Raw genomic sequence first — 22026 nt, forward strand, 5'->3', positions numbered from 1 at the left:
ATTCCTGATTTTTCAATGTGAAATTCCTTACCTATCAAGATTATGTGTGCAAATCAACCCCTGTGAATTGCTTCTTTGACATTAGTGTTTACAGTGCAGAGAATCAGGGGAACTGAGTTGAATCATGTCACGTTTCTTACACAGTTATGTGTGACCATCATTTGATTTTTCTTTTTGGCTGGATCCATTATTACCCACCTTTATAAATCAGTGTAGAATGCAGTTAACGACTGATTTCCTTCATCTAAACAAAACTCCTTTAAACTTCTTGATATTCATTGTTGAAATAACTAATTCTATACTACAACATCCTTGATCTTAATGATACATTAATTGTACTTTCTTATTAATGACACTTCTATTATATCTCCTCATATTTTTCCTTTATTATCTTGCTATCCCTTTAAGTCACAGATAATGTTAGGATAAGATCCTATTCAACTGTAAAAATATCTTTTAAAGCCAACTTCAGGAGTCCTAGACAAGCCAGGATGATCTCGGCCGAAGAGTTTAAGACTTTGTAAGAATTTTATATTCATTAACTTAATAATTAAAATGAATATAGAGATTAAAATATAAGCAAATGCAAACTAAAACCTCAATGAAGTTTTACTTAGTTGAAATAAAACGTTTCAACGTTATTGAAATAATATTGATTCAATTTTTCTTCCCACAAGTGAAGAAACATTATTAAGTTAATCTTGGATACTTTTAGTAAGGACACTGAAATATGGTATTCAAATATTATTAGAAGCATATAGATAGATTTAAATGTATATTTTAAATAAATTCTGGCTGTTATTTTTCCTTTTTTTCCTAGACCTGTATATTTATTAAGCTATTTGAAAGTTTATGCACTCCATGATCACTTTTTCTATCACTTCATTTATGTTTTCCTAGAGAGGGGTTAAAGCATTTTAAATGATTATATACGCTTTAACTTTCCGTGAACCTTTGTATTAATGAGAACGTAATCAATGAATGAAGTCCCCAACAGGGTCCCATGTTGCTGTTAGGAAGTGATAAAAAACAAAAACAATCTGAATCTTTTTTTAAAAACATGTACAATCCTACTCTCATCAGTATTATGTAATTATATTTCATATTGTACTTGTCATCTAATAGCACCCACAGTATCTTAAGTATTTTCAAGATGCAAAGAATGGTTCAGTCCTTACAGAAAAAAGCCTACAGTCAAAAACAAGGCAAACCTAGGCAGTGGGGTGAGAACAGGATGAGGTGTAGAAGTGAAGTGACATAATACTCTTCCCCAGCTCCTAGTGTGTGTATATATATGTTCTATTCACACAGTTTTTGTCAAGCTGAGAAAGTGGGAGTTGTTGCTTGTGATCTGCTGCAAGGAAAGTTTTAAAAAGTTCAGTTCACTGAATTAGAAGGAGACCAGTGAAGCCAGGTTTGGGGTTTTTATATATTTGTAAGGGTAAGGAGAAAAAGAAAATAACAGGTTGCAAAGAATAACGATCTGGTGCTTTGTTAATTAACCCTCAAAAAGAGCTGTGTTGACTGATGTGTCAGTCAGTTGTGCTGGTACATGTATCTTGAGTTTTCCCCTGGAGAAAGGTCATTTCCTTGATCAAGCCTCCTGAAAGTTATTTTGAGTTCTGTTCACTTGGAGTTGCCACTAGCTTGTCAGCAAATGGGTGTGGTAAAGACAGGGGAGAAGAGGATGGGATGCACAGAAATGACAGCTCAAACGTAAAAGTCTCAAAAGCTCTTTTTCTGCCAAAGGCTCTCTCATACCGATTTTGAAAGTTAGTTGAGAAGTGTCTGCAAAGGGGCACAATGAAAAAGCTGAAATTGTCACCTGTTTAGCCAAATGTATAACTCAGCAATCCCAACTGCAGACTTCCAAATGAGGAGCATCTGACAGACTAGGTTCAGCACTGTGTTAATGTAGGCTAATGCTCTCAATCACAATCTGTTGTCCTTACAGAGATGCTCATGTTATGTGAATATTCAAATTCTAGTTAATAATGCTCTATTGTGATTTTTGCACCTGCTTGTTTTTATGGTGTGGTTTTAGGTGCCTAAGGCAAAAGGAACTAGGATTCTGAATACTCTTGACACTCATGAAAATTGGATTGGAAACCTTTGATACTTTTGACAATATAGTTGTAAAAATAATTACCAAAGGGAAATTTTAAAAGCACAAAACAAATCTCTAACTGTAAAGTAATTATGTAATGGACTCTGTAAAATATTTCGTAAAGGACATATATATCTTTGGAACTTGTTTTGTTAAGACAGAAACAATTAAAAATGCATATTAATAACACTCAAATCCAGTTACAGTCTTGGTAGATCTATGTAGCGACTTCTAGAGCCTAGACATACATTATTATTAGCAGTAGCTAGCATAAAAAGAGATTTAAGAAGAATCTCTTTATATCTTTATAAATTCTGCTTTTTAATGCTTTTTCTCATCTTCCTTCCCCCTAAAGTTTATCTAGACCTTCACTGGAAAGAAAAAAGAACCGGGGGGGGGGGGGGGGGGGGAGGGGATAATCTTCCTTGACCCATCCCCCCTCCCCAGAGTCACAGGTAGGTAACTTGGGCTAAGCCAGAAAAATAGGTCTGTCATCATCTAATCATTGATAACTGAATGAGTTTTCTTGAGGAAGAAATTGCTTTTTCTTTCTCACGTGCTGATTTGTGTTTATGCATCTCTCATCATGTTCGTAAATGCTGCAATAGATTTTCTTTTATGAGAAATTGTATTGCTAACTTTGGGGAGCAAGAGAATCTCTTCTAATTGATGCTGTAAAACATAGTGTGATAAATTAAACTCTGCATGTGAGAGAAAGATCTTCTCTATGAATAATGGATTAGGTTTTGTTTGAATCGTATAGGTTTTATTTGCTTTTTACTAACTTAACTACATTTAACTCTGCTTCTACAGTCCTTCCTACCTCCAGGGAGCTTCTTCTAATAAGGCATTTTATAAAATCCATGATTTTTTTTTTTTAACTTAAGTAGCTCTAGATGCAAGGCAAACACTTCATCATTGTAGAAATAGTATGTTTACATCTCCTGGGTTGGAATTGCTTGATATGGAACATCTTAAATTTATTTTGCATCTATATCAAAGTTCACCTCATTTTTTAAATTTTGGGCCTAAACTTACAAAACTTATTACTATACATTGTGTTTACTGTTTTATTGATCCCCTTTGGCACTTTTAGGTAGATATAGTCAATTTAAACCCAAGTTTATTAAAAAGGTTATAGGAGGAGGATTTACCTTGTCACACATGCACCTATGATAATAGTTATTTTTATTCATTATTTGTTACTTACAGACTTTGACTCTACAGAGCTAAACATTGTTAGACATGTCTGTGCATCTGTCTGTTTATGATTTGTTACTGCCTGAGCAGTAATGAGTCATTGATAGATTTTTACTTTCCCCATCTGCTGTGAAGATTGAATACACTCTCTCCATTTTACTGATGTAGAACTGACGCATATGATGTTTTCTGAAGGTCACAGAGGCATGTGGTTGAGCCAAGAATGAAAACCTGGCTTACAGCTTTCCAAATCTGATTTACGTGAGTTCCCCAACACTGATGGTGATGGCAGAACCACCTCCGTGTAGGTTCACTGTGTAAATAGTATATGCTATGGTATATGATAAGAATATGTGGTAGGCGTATGAATCATAGGAGGCTTCCAGCTGCTTCAGGTAGTCCAATTTACTATTTGGAAGAACATCGACTATTGCTTGTCAAATGTGTGCCAAGTTCAGGAACCCTGCTTTCAAAGTGTTTACTCTTACTGCCTGTTAAATCGTGAGTTTCTTGATCATTGTTCTGCTCCTTCTGACTTTCTACAACCTAACTATAGCAACTATACTCCATCCTACCAGTTCAGTTTTCCCTGAATAAAGAGCCCCAATGATGATCTTTGCACCTACTGTAACTGTTTACTGATGCTTCAGATATTTTCTCTTTATTTCATAATATACAGAACTGACCATGTGTTAATCTACTTTCTTAAATGTCAGGTAAATAGTTATATGGCTATGGTTGTGTGTTTGGATTGCCTAATGTTTGGGCAGAATAGTCTTTTTCACAGGACTTGTGTAAGTCAGACTGGACTTTGCAAATGATAGAACGAATAGTTTAAAAAGCATAGCTCATTACATAAGTTTAGCATACTATTTGCTAGTAGCTTGGTAGCATTAGTGGCAACACAGGATGATGAATCCAAGTGCTTAAGAAATTGTTTGCCATGTTTTGCAATGACCATCTAGATGGAACACTTCTCAGTTGACCTAAACAGCATTACAGACATCTAGCTCTCAAGCTAGTTGCCCTTGGTGTTTTTATAGTCCATGGACTAAGCAAGCACTTCTGAGGTAGAACTGATATTATATCATACTGTAAGAGTGTCTCTTTCACTCCACTTACAAAGGGAGCCTGAAGCTGATTAGCTCAGACACTGATGTCTATTTAGTTCTTTGGTCCTAACATCCATCTTCTTCAAGATGATAGATGGCTGACTACCTTTAAGCAGAGCGGCTTTTTAGAGGTATCTTGGTCCTCATGTTAGCATGGAAAGCTTGTTGGGGTATTACAACTCCCAGAGCTTTGCTTGCTGTGTGGCATCAGCAAGCTATTAAAAATAAACAGCAAATTGATTAGATTCTTTTTTAACTTTAGTTTTGTGTTCTTACTTAGATTTTGATCAAAATTTTCTGAGATCTCCAAGTTTAAGTTAAGAAAGAAAATATATGTTATGTATGCTTAGGTAAGGATCAGAATCACAGGGAGGGAGCAAATGAGATCTGTGAACATGTCCATATATGAAGACTGGTGTATTAACTTCTGCCATAGCGCTGTATGGGTGCCAGGGGATATCTTTTTGCATCGTGCATTACATGAACACACAGAAAGATGCCATCCTTCTTTCAGACAGCTTTAGCCTAAGTTATTGAAGCTGCAATTGTAGTCAGCCCTTAGGCGAGTTACACAGAGGAATAGTCTGACTCTTAACTCAACCTGCTTTAGTCGCTTAAGGACACAGTAGTACCCAGCTTCTGTTGCACTTTCCCTTGAAATGGTCTGTAAGTGTTCCTCATCCTTCTTTTTACTCCTTACTGCCTACCTTTTCTGATGTCTTTTCGAATAGATTTACAGGAGATATAAAACCATCTTCCTGAGGTTGTGTTTCTAATTCTTATTTACTGACAGTGACTTCCTTCACCTCTCTTTGTATATTCTTCATCTCTCCCTCTCTGGCTTCAAGTAACTGCCTTTACAGTCTGTCCTTCATTTTTGCCCCTTCAAGGAAAACTAAACACTTAAGTATATCAGTCTGATGAGCTGGAGCGTAAGCCTGGAGAAACCAGGAATATTGGATACTATTTAATGCTCCGTGACTGCAAATATGTGATTTCTTGCTTTTCAAGCCAAGAAAATGTGCAAAGACAACAGGTGCTAGACTATTATGCACATTGATAATGAGTTTCCAAAATTCAACCATGATAACAACGACATCTCTGACTTTCATTTTTAGGGTTTTTTCATTTCTAAGCTTCGTTTATTGTCCTTCCTTGCAGAACAGAGTGAGGGAGAGAGAGACAGACAGACAGACCAAGACATAAAAACAGAAAGAGGAAAAGAACAAGCAAGCAAGGGGCGGGAAAGGGGAGAAGTGCTTTCCAGATAGGAATTCCATAGGATTAGTAGGGTCATTCCTCCAAATTCACATTGCTATCTGAAAATAATGAGGTAGTAAGCGATGTTTGTCCGCTATTTCTCAATAATTTAGGTAGCAAGCTGAAATATATTTTCAGTATTCCGTGAATTGATTTACGCTTGCAGCTCATTTTTTAAAAAATTAAAAAAACAATAGGATTTTGCATTTAATTCCTTAAATGCAGTCTTTAGAGTGTTCCTGAGGAAATGCATATTTTATCTAATATATTAGTTAGAAATATGTCATTTTATGGATGAATTTATTTTAATTGTTTTATACATTTGTGTGCAAAGTGCATAGGCATAACACCTTACACACTAATTATACTGAATAGGATAATAACCTGATGTACAGTATTCAACAAAAAGATAAATCATTATCCTTGCAGTTATATTTATTAAAAAATGACACTTTCTGGACTAATATTTTTAGTATGAATACATTCCCAGTTCTTTTTTTACAGGTGTGCCAGTGGTGAATATTTTGTTTATGTACAGAGTGGTTTGCACCCTTAAAGTTGTTCTCAGGCACATATTTCAGTGTAAAATCCACCATTATAAAATCCCTGGGGGGTTTGTAATCATACCCATTTTGAAAGCATATGAACTGAGATACAGAAAGGTTGTGACATGCCTAAGTTTATATGAGTCAGTCAGAAGAGCAAGAACAGAACTCAACTGGTAACAGTCAGCCCTGTCTCTCATTTTCTTCCCTACTGTGTCCCAGCTGTCCTAGTATTTGAGAAAATTGGAGCCTGGAAGAAACCCAGAGAGCTCAAACAGAATGTGAATAAGAAGCAGTGGATATAAAGAAGAGGAGGAAAACAGTTTGAGGAGTAAGGGGAATTATGGCTTTATTTTCAGCTGAGGAGAGCCATCTTCTGAATCTTGAGAAAATGTCTCAATTTGTCATTGCTTCTTTAGAAAGCTAAACAACGCATCTAGAGAAGAATGTTTTTGTCAGCCCTTAGCTGAGTGACAGGGCTTTATCTTCTGTTTTGCTAATGAGACTTTCAGAAAGTCCATGGCTGTAACAGTTCCCAGAAGCTTCCCAGAGATAGCAGAAAAGGTAAAATCTCTCTACTTTATGTTATGTTCCCTCTTCAAGAGGACAGAAGCTCTTTAATAATGTAGAGGAAGAGGATGCTCCACTGCAGCTTCGTAAGAAAGCTGCTGTCACCATCTACTTCAGGAAAAGCCATGGATCCACAAGTTAATCCAGCTTTCTGGAAGTACTCTGGGAGAGGCAGTGTTTGTAATGGTCTTTTTTTTCCTCTTCTTTTTCTCTCTCTCTCTTTTTTTTTTTCTTTTTAATCAACCTCCCTACCACTTTCTACCTGTGAGGAAAAAGAACTGGGCTTATTTCTCTCAACATTACTTGGGAACGTTGCTGTTTTAAACCCGCCTGGGACAGGGTGCCATCAGTGCAGATGCGGAGCATTTTCTAAACATAAGAAATAGACACAGCAGATTTCACTAGCAAGGGACTCTGCCTCATTTCCTTCATGAGAATCATAAGAAGCCGTATTTGCAGTCGACTGGTAGTTCTCAAAGTAAACAAGTAGTCAAAGTCACACTTAAATAATGCTCACAGTACAACATGGGTCTGAATTTTCCCATTACTCAGATACCTCATGAGATCTATCTTCTGAATAAGCTTGCTTCATGTCCAAAGAAAATTGCCAAGCTATCAAAACTAGCCTTATATAGTACCAACGAAGTTAATAGAAATTCTGCAGTGAGCTTCACCTGGAGCTCTGACTGCAGCCCAAAAAAGATGGGAGGCGGATTTGCTTTGCAACGCACAGAATCACAGAATCACAGAATCGTTTAGGTTGGAAGGGACCTCTGGAGATCATCTAGTCCAACCTCCCTGCTCAAGCAGGATCCTCTAGAGCATATGTCCCAGGATCACATCCAGGCGGGTTTTGAATATCTCCAGCGAAGGAGACTCCACCACCTCTCTGGGCAACCTGTTCCAATGCTCTGTCACCCTCACAGTCAAGAAGTTTTTCCTCCTGTTCAGATGGAACTTCCTGGGTTTCAGTTTCTGCCCATTGCCTCTTGTCCTGTTGCTGGGCACCACGGAGAAGAGGCTGGCCTCATCCTCTTGACACTCTCCCTTCAGATACTTGTACACGTTGATGAGATCGCCTCTCAGTCTTCTCTTCTCCAGGCTGAACAGGCCCAGCTCTCTCAGCCTTTCTTCAGAGGAGAGGTGCTCCAGTCCCCTCATCATTTTTGTAGCCCTCCACTGGACTCTCTCCAGCAGTGCCATGTCTCTCTTGTCCTGGGGAGCCCAGAAGTGGACACAGTACTCCAGGGGAGGCCTCCCCAGGGCTGAGGAGAGGGGCAGGATCACCTCCCTCCACCTGCTGGCAGCACTCTCCCTCATGCAGCCCAGGATCCCATTGGCCTTCTTGGCCACAAGGGCACATTGTTGCTGCCTCATGTTTAACTTGTTGTCCACCAGCACTCCCAGGTCCTTCTCGGCAGAGCTACTTTCCAGCAGGTCAACCCCCAGCCTGTCCTGGTGCATGGAGTTATTCCTCCCTCGGTGCAGGACCTTGCACTTGCCTTTGTTGAACTTCAGGAGGTTCCTCTCCGCCCACCTCTCCAGCCTGTCCAGGTCCCTCTGAACGGCAGCACAGCCTTCTGGTGTGTCAGCCTCTCCCCCCAGTTTAGTATCATCAGCAGACTTGCTGAGGGTGCACTCTGTCCCTTCCTCTAGGTCATCGATGAATATATTGAACAAGACTGGACCCAGGACTGACCCCTGGGGGACACCACTAGCCACAGGCCTCCAACTTGACTCTGCGCCATTCACCACAACCCTCTGAGCTCGGCCATCCAGCCAGTTCTCCATCCACCTCACCGTCCACTCATCTAGCCCACACTTCCTGAGCTTACCTAGGAGGATGTGATGGGAGACAGTGTCCAAAGCCTTGCTGAAGTCCAGGTAGACAACGTCCACTGCTCCGCCCTCATCTACCCAGCCAGTCATTTCGTCATAGAAGGCTATCAGATTGGTCAAGCATGATTTCTCTTGGGTGAATCCATGCCGACTACTCCGGATCCCCTTCTTGTCCCCCACATGCTTAGTGAGGACCTCCAGGAGGAGCTGTTCCATCCCCTTTCCAGGGATGGAGGTGAGGCTGACAGGCCTGGAGTTTCCTCGCTCCTCCTTCTTGCCCTTTTGGAAGGCTGGAGTGACGCTGGCTTTCTTCCAGTCCTCGGGCACCTCTTCTGACTGCCAGGACCTTTCCAAGATGATGGAGAGTGGCCTAGCCATAACATCTGCCAGCTCCCTCAGCACTCGTGGGTGCATCCCATCAGGGTCCATGGATTTATGGATGTCAAGTTTGGACAAATGATCTCTAACCCGATCCTCCTCCACCAAGGGAGAGTCTTCCTTCCTCCAGACTTCCTCTCTTGTCCCCAGGGTCTGGAATTCCTGAGGACTGGCCTTAGCGGTAAAGACTGAAGCAAAGGCAGCATTCAGCAACTCTGCCTTCTCTGTATCCTTCGTCACCAGGGCACCCGCCCCATTCAGCAGCGGACACACGTTTTCCCGAGTCTTCCTTTTGCTACTGATGTATTTGAAGAAGCCCTTCTTGTTGTCCTTGACATCCCTTGCCAGATTTAATTCCAAGTGGGCCTTAGCCTTCCTTGTCACATCCCTGCACACTCTGACAACGTCCCTGTATTCCTCCCAAGTGGCCTGTCCCCTTTCCACATTCTGTAGAATGCACCCTGCAGTCTTGCTTCCAGAGGGGGCATCACAAGTCCCTCCTTGCTGGAGTCTCCAGGTTTCTCTCTACTTCAAACCAAAAACTGGATGAGGATGAGGATGGAGTGGTGACCCCTAGCAGGCTGCAGCCCTGTGTCGGGGCACAACTCGGTATGCAGTGTGCAATTGTGAAGCATTCCCATGTCTCACAGTTTAGAAGTAAACATAATGGAGAACCTAAGGGAGAAAATTCAGAGACATTTATAGTGTGAATTTCTTAGCGTTTGTAGGTTTTTAGCTATGGACATAAATTTTAAATGATATAGAGCAAGCTGATCTTCATTCTTTCTCTGCATCCATGAGGCCTTTTCCTTGCATATTATAATTTAACTATTAAAAATGCAATATCTAGTAGCCATTACTTGTGGAGAGTAAGAAATGTTTCTCTTTCCAAGGCCTGGATTCAGACTTCATTTGATAATATTGTCATTTAGATTATTTCGTAAAATTCTGAATGCTGAAACTGGTGAGAAAGAAGGATATTGATGGTGAATCCGGCACTGATTTAGTCTTGCCTAAAGATAATAGGTTTGCATGCTCATTAAAAAAAATTAGCATGAACTGCCATTATAGGGTTAAAATAGTTTTGCAAAGTGCTAGATAGAATGAACGGAGACCTAAGTGTGACTGCAACAGCTAGGACCGCACTATAAATGAAGAAACTCAACAAGTTAAAATGCTGCTGATATATTAGAGCTCCATAAATTGTTTAACTCAATAAATTGATTGATTTGCTAAATAAAATACTACTATTACATCACCACTGCTTCATCTTTGGGTTCTGTTCTTCCCACTTAGAAGTTAATTGCTATCTTGAGCTAAGATTTATAGTGTCGCTGACAAATGTAAAGAGCCATTGCAAAGATTGAGGAGAACTAGTAACAGTTGCTATTTTCTCCTGACCTAGATCTTAAGGAGTGTTTTTCTTGTCTGGTGCAAATAATCTTGCACAATCGCTTTTTGTGTAAGGTTATGTTTTTTGTTTAGCTTTGGTACCTACGAAATTATTGTTTTAAACCTCCAGTCATGTTAGAAAATAGTTACACATGAGAAAAGCAACTATCTGTAGGCTGCAGATAAAGTGTAGTAATAAGTAATATGCAGGTCATGACAATAGTAAGCAAGCACACTATCCTAAAGGTTAAATATAGTCATACAATTGCAATTATACTTGGAGTCGTATTGTGGTATGCATTTGTTGCATAGGTTATTATATAAATATAACTTTTACCCAAGGCTTGTACTGATGCTTCCTGTTTGAATGCTCCTGAAAACAATACAGAACTTAATAAATGATGGACGACAGAATTAAGCCTTCAGAGAAGAGGAAGAGGAGATTCATAGTCATTTCTGTTGATTAGTTTAACTGATAACCAGGAGAAAGAAAAGAGATTGAAGGCTAGGGAGTAGCTACAATTATACGAGAGGATTTAGCTGTAGCTGAAAATTCAGGAGCAAGATATGCTGTGAGTTTTTATGGAGATCTCCGAGAAAGAAGAAGATAGCCAAACAGACCTACAAAGAACAGTTTCTTATGATCTGCAAACACTAGTTTGTTTTTAAGAGAATCATGACAGTAAACATACACTTTTAAACTTGTTTAAAGTAGTATTGTGTGTTACCGATACCTGCAAGTATGGTGATATAAGACTGTTCAGGAGTTGGTACAACAAAAAAAAAGAATATCATCCAGCATGCTTGGCCTGTAGTTGACAGAGGTCTAGTTTAAACAAATAAATGTGCACTAAGAGGAAAGGAAAATTTTCCATAATGTTCTAATAGGGTCTCTACAAATATCAATTATTATTTTCCAGAGAAATCTGTAATTTATTCAGATCTTATTCTTAAAACTTAAGTTTACAATTCCTTTTTTGTTTTTATCAAGGCAGTTGAAACAAAATACTTTTAAATAATGGTTTTATTCTTAGAACTCATGACTACTTAGTTTTGTTGCTAAAGAGCAAAGAGTGACATTTTATAAATTTTCACCTGATGTAAACAGTTGCATTTATTTTTGGAATAGTTGATATTCAGTTCATGATATGAAGTTCAACACAGGCAAGTGCAGAGTCCTGCACCTGGAGAGAAATAACCCCATGCCCCAGGACAGGCTGGGGGATGACCTGCTGGACAGCAGCTCTGCAGAGAAGGACCTGAGAGTCCTGGTGGACAACAAATTGAGCACGAGCCAGCAGTGTGCCCTTGTGGCCAAGAAGGCCAATGGGATCCTGGGCTGCATGAGGCAGAGTGTTGCCAGCAGGTGGAGGGAGGTGATCCTGCCCCTCTGCTCAGCCCTGGGGAGGCCACATCTGGAGTAGCAGATCCAGTCCTGGGCTTCGCAGTACAAGAGAGATATGGATGTACTGGGGCAAGTCCAGCAGAGGGTTACAAAGATGATGAGGGGACTGGAGTATCTGTGCTATGAAGAAAGGTTGAGATAGCTGGGCCTGTTCAGCCTGGAGAAGAGAAGATTGAGAGGCGATCTCACCAATGTGTACAAGCATTTGAAGGGAGGGTGTCAAGGGGATGGGGCCAGACTCTTCTCCATGGTGCCCAGGAAGTTCCATCTGAACAGGAGGAAAAACTTCTTGACTGTGAGGGTGACAGAGCATTGGAACAGGTTGCCCAGAGAGGTAGTGGAGTCTCCTTCGCTGGAGATATTCAAAACCCGCCTGGATGTGATCCTGGGACATATGCTCTAGAGGATCCTGCTTGAGCAGGGAGGTTGGACTAGATGATCTCCAGAGGTCCTTTCCAACCTTGGCCATTCTGTAATTGTGTGATTCTGTGATATTTTCAGCTTTTTTGTACTTGCTTTAGTGCTGCACTCTTAGTTTTCAGTGAAAACATATGGCATAGTAAAGCCTTCCATATTATGTAATAATTTTTATTTATTGCTATTGTTAGCAGTAAATTGTTCATCATTACCTGAGAGAGCGAAAAAGTTTCCAAACATGTACACATATTTTCTGTACCGCTATATTTCTCTTCTACTTCCCTAGTTTTTAACTTCCACTGAAAACCTGCTATTTTTAGTCAGCTGGGGGAAACTTTTCTGACCAGCTTTACCATTCACTGTTCCCTAGAGAAAATTATTTGTGCTAACATACAGCCGAATTTTTAGAACTGGGATATCAAACATACTTGATATCTGTGAGTTGTACACAATGTAAACAAAGCTATTAATAATTGGCTTCTTTTGGAAAGACATATGTTTGGAAATGACAATCCAAGGTCATGGGAGAGCTTCTAACTTAATTTCATGATTGTCCAAACAGTAATATTCATCTCACAAATATCTATTTACTTCTTTCTCATTTTTACTTTCTGGTGTTCGCAGGATTGGGTTTCCGACTTTTTTTTTTTTTTAATTTTTCAGCAGAAATAAACTACTATCATTTCTGCTTCTCATTCCAAGGAAGAAAGAGTAAGGGAAATTTGTAAAATAACATAACTGAATTTTGTTTTCCAGTTTACCAGAAGGCCAGCATTCAATTTATGGACTTCCTCAAGACATTTTCTTTTATTGTGTTTTATAATCCTCCCAGTGCAACTGTAAACCATAAATAAGTCCTATGTCTTATGTAGATTTAACTGCTGAATCAAGCCAGGCTGCACATCTTGTCACATTAAGTTATTTTCTGGATTAACTTTCCTATGCATAATTTGACATTTGTATACTTGACATTTTCAAGACTGAGTTTTCATACAAGTCTATGTGTTCTTTGGCATCTGAGTGGGAGGTGAGGTTTCACAAGGGACCCAGAATATACCCACTGAAATGAACTGTGTAAAGCATTGAAATGACAGGTTTTGTTTGAAGGTGGTGAGGCAGTTTTAAGAATAGAGTTAACAAAGGAAATATGTGCAGTTTGCTAGTTCAGAATCTTATTAATAATAACAAATAATAATATATTATTTTACTGCTTTATGCTTCTATAAAAATAGACAGACGTGCTAGTCTTACATAGAGATTGGGCTTGAGATGTCAAGAAGACCTTCAGGGCAGGAAAGAAATATAGGAAATGTTAATTTTAGATGCTAAAGCTTTGGGGAACATAACATTTTAAATAAATATTTGCGGAAAGGTTTATCAAGTCTCGAGGTATACATAGCTCAAGGACCAGGCAACAACTTAGAATAGGCCCTGTGTTTTGTGTGCAAGTGTGCAATTAATATAGTTCTGCTTTGCCTTAAGGATAAAGTTATGTTTCTAGTGGAAGGTAACATGACCTGATGTGAACAGTAATTTGGAAGAACTGGTCACTGTGATCATTTATTATTAATGTAAACAGGTTTTCTATTCACAAATCATTTAAAAACCGTTTAATGATTTCAGAATTTTCAGCCTAAGGGGAGCATGGTGGAGAGGGGGGAAGTCATTTACCTATTTAAGGTTTGCTATTGGTAAATCATTATAAGCTGTCAGTCACCTAAATCATATGTTACTGTTCTGCTTACTAATTAATTGAAAAAAGAAGTTTTACAGCAAAAGCATCATGAAAACTTCTATCGTCATAGAGATGGCATGGTTCATGTGGTAGTAGGGATACTTTTACTTAACAGTAGGCTTTTTTTAATTAAAACATTTATGTAAACTATAATCCATTCACTCAAATGCTTCAAATAGCAAGAAACAAGGGTCATAAATAAACCAAACTGTCATGTGGTTATCAAATAAGTTTTATTCTTCAGTGTTTAGCTCTAGTTAATAGTTGCTAATCCAAGTTTAGTAGTTGATTTGTCCTGTGTTGCTGATAAATTGTTTATGACTCAAATTTCAGAAGTGCTGTTCAAAGTAAACTACAGCTCCTATTGACTTGGAAAGCTATGAATGCTCAGCTTCTCTGAGCCTCCTCGCCCTCCCCTCATTACTGAATCTGTAAAATGGTTCCTAAATTTCCTAGAGGCTCCTGTAATGACTAAACTATTAATATTATATGCAGATCAGAAAGCGTAGAAGTCTACCTACGCAGCAAGGAAAAAAAGTCTCTGACCTAATGTCTCCTTAATACATATTCTTGGTTCAGTGCACACAGCACTATACAAAGAAACTATGCAGCAGAGTAGTTGAACTGGAAAAGTTTGATATTTTGATTTTGATATACTGTAAATGTCCCCAAATAGTGATATTAATGGTTTTGCTTGTCCCTTTTTACTCCTTATGCACATTGACAAAAGGTGAACAAAATAGAGACATTATTGTTTTCTTATGAGAGAGAATGGGATAAGGCTGAGCCAAATACAGCTTCTACAGAAAACATTTTTGTGGTCTTTATCAGTATCTCTGGCTTCTAGCCTGTGCTGTGTTTGCATAGGGGTTGCTCAGGCAATCTGACTTGCAGTTGAAATCCTGTATCAAACATGAAAGAAGCTCCGAACACACCACTGAAATTTGTTTCATTGGCTTACATTTTAACTTGTGTCTGAGTTTTCTTAGGATCCTCTGAAAACTATTCTGATGGTGTGTTCTCAGGAATATTCAGCGTTTTAATCTTTTTGCCTGACTCATTGCTTGATTTGCTCTCCAAGCACTGATCAGAACTAGTATAGCCTATTGTAACACCCATTCCTTCCAAGACAGGTTTATTACAATTCAGTAGAATGTCTTCTTTCAGTGAAATAGCACAATGATATTAAGCAGCTATTGAACTTCCTAGTTCTACTTTCTCATTTATTTATTCATTTAATCAAAGGAGCACATGTAGCTAAGTTCTTGCCAACTTAATTTCATATCGGGCATAGACTCTCAGGTGGAATTTTTTCATATGAATAGGTTTACTGAGTTCTTAATAGACCCTATGAGTAAAATAGACTTGAAGATTTTGGCTATTTACAGACAACTCAACTACTTTCTATTAGGGACTCCTTCTTATGGCGCTAGGTAGTTATATAACTTCTGCATTTCAATTTCCCACTGTGCAAGTCCAAGAAATAATACTTCTTGAAATCATAGAAGCTGTTGTGAGGGAAAAGTTAGTTGGAATCTTTGTTTACTTAATTGAAGGATGTATGTAAGTAAGTCTCAATCTTTGCATTTCCTTGCTCTGATTTTGATGACACAAGTCATTTCTGAAAAGTTCTGGCACAAGCTGGAGAACAAGGAGTTCCCAGAGGAACCCTATGCCTTGCTCTGCTTGCTGCTAGTGATGAAGCTCTGCATGGGTGTGACAGCTCATGAACTAGGCGCAGCCACATAGGATCCTTCTCAAGGGAGAATGGAAATTTCCAAAAACAACCAGAGTATGAGGAGAAGGCCCATGCTGGGAAATCAGATGGTGTTAAGCATAAGATTTTTAACACTAATAAGCTTAATCCCCACCCTGCATGCCTACCACCTCTATGCAGTTTAGAATTCCTTCCAAAGCCCACTGAGGGAACGTAGCTGTCCCAGCCTTCTGTAGTCAGGCTGCCTGAAAGAGGATAGGAAAGAATATCAGCACCGCTCTTCAGAAGCAATTAGATTTGCCTTTTAATACCTCCCCCCAGACATATTAAACCTATCTAGCTGTTTCCATCTCATTTTCCTTATCATATTTCCCAACTATAAATATCCATATTCCGTGATTACTTACATAATAACACCAGTTGTACTTAGCCATCCCCTCCCATTTTATTCTCCTTTCAGGTCACAGAATGGTAACCTTTTTGACTTCACGCCTTATTCCGTTATAAGAACCAGAGGAGCTGGCTGCAATTACTGCTGCTGTTGCACCCTTATAGCAGTGATCATTTGAGAATCATCTGAGAATGGACCATGTTACCACTCCTCCTAAAAATCAATTAGTTCTTTCCCAACTTTCTGATCTTAAGCTCTATTATGAGTTGAATGATGGATGACACTTCCTTCTAGTTAGAGACAATTAAACATTCTACCCTTAAGCAAATCTCAGTGTTGACATTCTTAGTGCAATCCAGGGTGGTTTTGTGACCTTTAAAGCTTTGGATAAACCACAACCCTATTACTGCAGTTGAGATAAGCTGGAAGAAAACTCATGTCTGTGTCTCAGCTTGAACATGCCATTCAGAAAACGGCCTTTGGAATGTGCTTGCTTTGGAAGTTTATCAGAACTCAAGTCTAGTGACCTTCAGATAAAAAAATCAAACGCTAAACATTTTTTAACAAAGAAGAAAAATCCATGCCTACTTTCTGTTCCGATCTTTGTAGTTCAGCTCTCGACTAACATAGCAATAGCACATATTAATAATAAGTACAAAACGTTTCGTCCCTTTGGATTATTTCTTTTTTTGTCTTTAAAAATTGAATTTGTTTCACAGCTGAATGTAAAGTAAGATATTTTAATTTCTCTATAAAAGATTGTTAATTCATTTTCTCAGTAGCTTTTTGTTTTTTTTCCGATGGCTAAATACGTTAATGGCTGAATATGTTTATTCTCTTATTTTCCCACTAGGAGAGTAGCACACATACTTTAACATATTGTATTTTTCGTGCCATTCAGAACGTATTTCTTAAACAGTACTAGAGAGGACACTGTTCTTGAATTCCATACTCTCATGAAAAGAAAAAGGAAAATAGGTTAGTGAATACTACATGCTAATAACAACAGAAAAACCAAATTACTTGATTGCTTCTGAAAATTTTGACAATTTCATTTGTATTTTTCACTCTAAGTTTATTGTACTTATTGATAGAGTTTAAGTGGTCAAGAAAGTTTAAACATCAGAGAAAAGAAATGTGAGGCCTTCACAATAATGGTAATAGTAAATATTTGTAACATGCACGCTTGAAGGCATATTAAGAAGGCATATTAAGAGCAGATAATGTCACATAAGCCTTAGAACCCAAAGGAGCTGTTATTCAACTTTTACACTGTCAACTGTGTTGTGGCTCTCAGTTTGTACTCATGAAATGTTTTAAGGCTATTGAAGAAAATCAGAGTCCTTTAAAAAATTAAAAAACGGCAAAGTTATCTCCTTCATAGAAAAGCAGAAGTATGATAAAGAAGGATTTCTTCTGTCCTTGCAGTTTTGGAAAAATTCTAAGGATACAGCACATTTATAGCAATCAGATCCTGGAGTTCTTTTACAGTCAAGTCACCTCTTGCTTTTCATAATGGTCCCTCAAAACCTACTTCAGCTTCCTCTGAGTCAGTGGAAAACCTTCTAGTGATTTCAAGAGAATTGGATGAGCTTTTAAATGCAGTTATCCAGCTGCACAATTAACAGCCTGAAAAGCACATTCTATAAATTATTTTGCTATTTAGGGATACATTTAGCATGTCCCAGCAATATCAATTAACTGGGAGAAGAATGACTCATCTAAGCCTTCTCCAAATCCATTAAGTCAATCTCTGACTCACTTTCTGTGGTATGAGAAATGGTCTGTTCATCTAAATTCACTCTGGATTTTTATCAGATCATCCAAACTGTATTAAATTGAACTGCAGTGGAGGCAAAAAGTTGTGGCCAGAAAGCACCAATCACAGTAGAAAAATAACAGACTAATCAGTCATAAGCTGTAGCCTTTGACCTGCCATTTGGCAGAGGATGCCTTGGCTCCGAGCAGCGCAGGAGCTTCAGAAGGCTGGCTCAATGTAAGATCGTGCAGCACTGCTGTTGGAAGTGGAGAGGTTCGTCCTTACAGCCAGACCCTGCAGCCGCCTCCTACAGCCGGAGCAGACTCTTTTCTGCCTTGCACTGAGGGGCTCACAGGCTGCTCCCAAATTTTCAGAAGCGACCTCCTTATGCTGCCTTCAGGGAAAATGTCTTTATAGTGCATAAGAGCCAGGAGACACGCAGATGTCCTCTCCCTGCCTTTTAGACTGATGAAGAACAGTAGACACAGCTGTTCATCTCAGGTCATGGGACTTCTGGGAATGAGTATAAGAAAGTGAGTGGTCAGGGAGAGCAAATTCCCTGCAACAAAGCTTTGAAAGGGATCAAGCATGCCTGGACACATTGGAGGCAGGTTTTTTAATAGGAAATGACTTTTCATAGCTGGTCCAACCAAACCAGTTGATTCACTCAGCCTTCAGTAAAATCATTATCCACCTATTTTGGGGGTAGGCTTAGAAAATGTGGGTTAAATGGGTTAAATACATTAACACTTTCAAATTGTTGAGTGCATAGGTAATATAATATTGATGCCAAAACATGTGAAGGTAGTGTTTTGTTGGTCATCTGGGAGGCGATCCTCGAATAAGTAGTTATGAAAATCATAATTCACTGAAATGAGTTTATAAGATAGCACGCTGTGTGTGTGTAAATAAATTAAATACACAGACTGTACAATCACTTCAATGAAGTTTTCATGAGGAGCACTTGCAATAGTTTCCAAAAAGCTTACCATGGTAATTCATATGGAATCTCAGTTTAGTTAACTTTACCCCTGAAACGATAAAGATACTTGTGGTTAAAATCATTCATTAAGGACTATGATACATACATGTAAGAATGCTAACCATTTGTTACTTTATCACAAACCCGCTGTAATTCTAACTTATTTCAAAAAACATTTCTTTAGTCCAAGTACAGATATCACCTCAGAGGGGAAAAAAGTATCATATATACTCTCATCTTCTTTAGTAGTTCTTCCACAAAACTTCCATATGCTTGTATAATCTTCTTTTCACTCTATAGAAGCTTTATCTATCGTGATCCTTTGGGTCCAGTGTTCTATTTCAGCCACAGTCTTCTCATAGATTTCCTGAGAACTTGTTCTTTTCTGTTTGTGGTGGCAAACGAACTTTTTAGTCTTTACATCTGTGATTGTGTGATCTTATGGAAGAATCCTTTTTTCTTTTCTTTTTCTCCTGATTTTTATCCTGAGCAGACAAACAGTCTAGGTCCAAGCTACCTGGCCCAGTTTTCAGAGGCTGCTCTCACTGGACAATGTTATGTATGATTTCCTGGCTCCCTAGACTTACAGCACCTTTCAGTAAAGGAAGTAAGAAGTGACTCAGCAGTTTGAATAATCAAAGAAAGCAAAGGCTGAATTTTGTTTTGTTCTCTTTTATTTATTTTTGGAAGTAAATAAGATCTTAGGAAAGGGATGTGCCCGGATCACAGGAAATAGGGGAAGTGAGAACTCCAAGGGGACCCTTCCTTCTACTGCCTCCCTTTCCTTCCTACATTACAAACAGAAGTTAGTCCAAACTGATCAAGGAAAATCTTCAATAATAGAGACTTTAAGCTCTTTCCAGGCAAAAATTCAGTGCTTTATTATCTATATCTTTACAAAGATTTTTCTGATGTTTAGCTTAAGTCTTTCTCACTGTAAGTTATTTATTATAGATATGAAGAAACAACTGTTTCCTTCCTCTTTGAAGCTACCCTTGCATATCTGAAAATAGGTCTAAAGCTTCCTCTCATTTTTAACTCCTATTACCAAGCAAATCCATTTCAGACTTTCTCTGCAAATAGTATTCTTGTTGGTTTTCTCTGAGTTCTGTCCAGCTGATCAACTTTTTCTTAACATTTGGAATACAACAGCCTACAAAATTATAGTCTACTCCAACTCTACTTCAAAAATACACTCTTGGATCCTACCAGTTCAAAATAAAGTAGCACTCGTGCACGTTTACATATCTGGTAGACTACGCTGCTTTTTATTGTCCTCAGTTTCCTTTCTTGTAGCAGCATAAGATTGCTAATGATCAATAGCAACTCCAAGTTTCTCTCCCCTAGTTTCTCTCCCGGAAAACCCAGCTGTTGCCATTTTGTACTCAAGTACCATATTCTTTCAATGGAACAATGGGACAATGGAACTTTCCATTTTTTTCACACTTCCATTCTTATTTCTTTCCTTTTTAGACAACTTATTCAGTTTGTCAAGATCATCTTGAATTCTAATCCTGATCCCCAACAGGCTTTGCACTCTTGGTGTTGGTGTGTGCTCTGAGGTCCTTTTAGCAAGCGGGTAACTTGAGATCGAGTTCATTCCACTTTGGAAAAGAAAGCAGCATTTTCTCAAAATACCACAGAATGTGCTGAAGTTGAGGCTGTAGATTGTATAATATGAAGATCAGGAATTTTTTGTATTTGAGCAGAGCAGTTCCCAGCCTGTCTGTCTAGCAGGCATTATTTTGAATCTGATCATTAGCTGATCAATGTAATGATCCTATATGCAGTTCATTTCTATCAGAAGCCTAGACATTATATATTTTGTGTGTTTCTTCATTCACATGCTGTATGTATGTATATGTATTAATATGTAGACTGTTGCTTCTGAGCTACGCCAGCCATCAGATGTTCTCAATTGTCTCATTAAAACACCACAGAAACCTGAAGTGTAGCACTTTTCTGGGAGCCGGAATGAAGGTGGCGTGCACCTCGTTCTGGCTACTGCTTTCTTTCCTGGCAAGCAGACAAATATGAATGAGAGCCATAAGTTGGTCCGTTAACATTTCTGTGAAAATAACTTTCGCTGCTTTAAAATAGATTCTATTTGTAAACAGAGCTTGCTCCTGTCTGGATGAAGATTACTTCTTGTACATCCGCTCTCCCTCTTTTTTCATGTTTTTTTCGTTGGTAAAGAACTACAAGGAATGAAACTCGCAACCTAGTTAAGCAAAATTTAAATGTCAGCCTTTCTGTATGCACTACATTTTTTCTTTATACAATACAAATCCTGAACAGAGCAAAGTGAGCACTGTACCAGATTTCTCTTTTCTGTTATGCTAATACTTTATGATAATGTGAGTAATGCATCAAAATAAAGCTAAATAATAGCATTTCACTTCCTGTTACAATAACATAACATTATAATAACATAATTTCATTTCTTGTTATATAATAGCAACTAAAAGGATCACACTGACTCCTGAAGGGTGAATATCAGTGTCATTATAATCTTACTTGTTGCCCGGATTAAAGTTCTGTCCACATTCCCATCCTTTATCAGCTTCAGAATTAAAACAAAACTTTCAGACTTAAATTGAGAACACTTTCTTCATTTGATGCTTTTTAATCAAAAATATAAATCTAGAGCACTTTCACTTTAGAAAATATAGAGTAAAAATAATCTCTAGCTTTTACCCAAAATGTATTGGAGAAAGGTATACTCAATACTTCCAAAAGAAATTAAAGAAATCTTGTGAAATTAAGTCTCTGGGGGATTTTTTAGCCTGGTTGACGTGATTACTGCAGGTAAATCCGTGCTAAGCATGTAAAGACCTATGCTCCCCTCCTTGCTTTATTATTCTTTTTTCTTTAATCACCCTTGTTTCCAAAGCGGTGCTTTCAAGATTCCTGGAAACTAATATAATGCATTTTTTGAATCTATTGTAATAATTAAAGATAAGGAGATAAAAGCTACTTGGAGAAATGTAGCCAGTAACGACATTTTAAGCTATCTTGAAGAAAAATGTGGTGCTGTGCTTAGATCATGGAAATTTTAATCGTCCTGAAGCAAAATCAGAACTGGGTTTCTGTGATTAGTGTTTGTTCTGCCCCCTTGTGGTTATGAAGTCCAGTAGGGCCTAAGTGTAATTGTCCTATATACCTTTAAATATTTGTAACTGTTACAAAAGCAAGCTTTACTATATAGTTCAACTGA

The sequence above is a fragment of the Struthio camelus genome, chromosome 1 (genome assembly GCF_040807025.1).
Source record: "Struthio camelus isolate bStrCam1 chromosome 1, bStrCam1.hap1, whole genome shotgun sequence".
NCBI classification, from domain to species: Eukaryota; Metazoa; Chordata; class Aves; order Struthioniformes; family Struthionidae; genus Struthio; species Struthio camelus.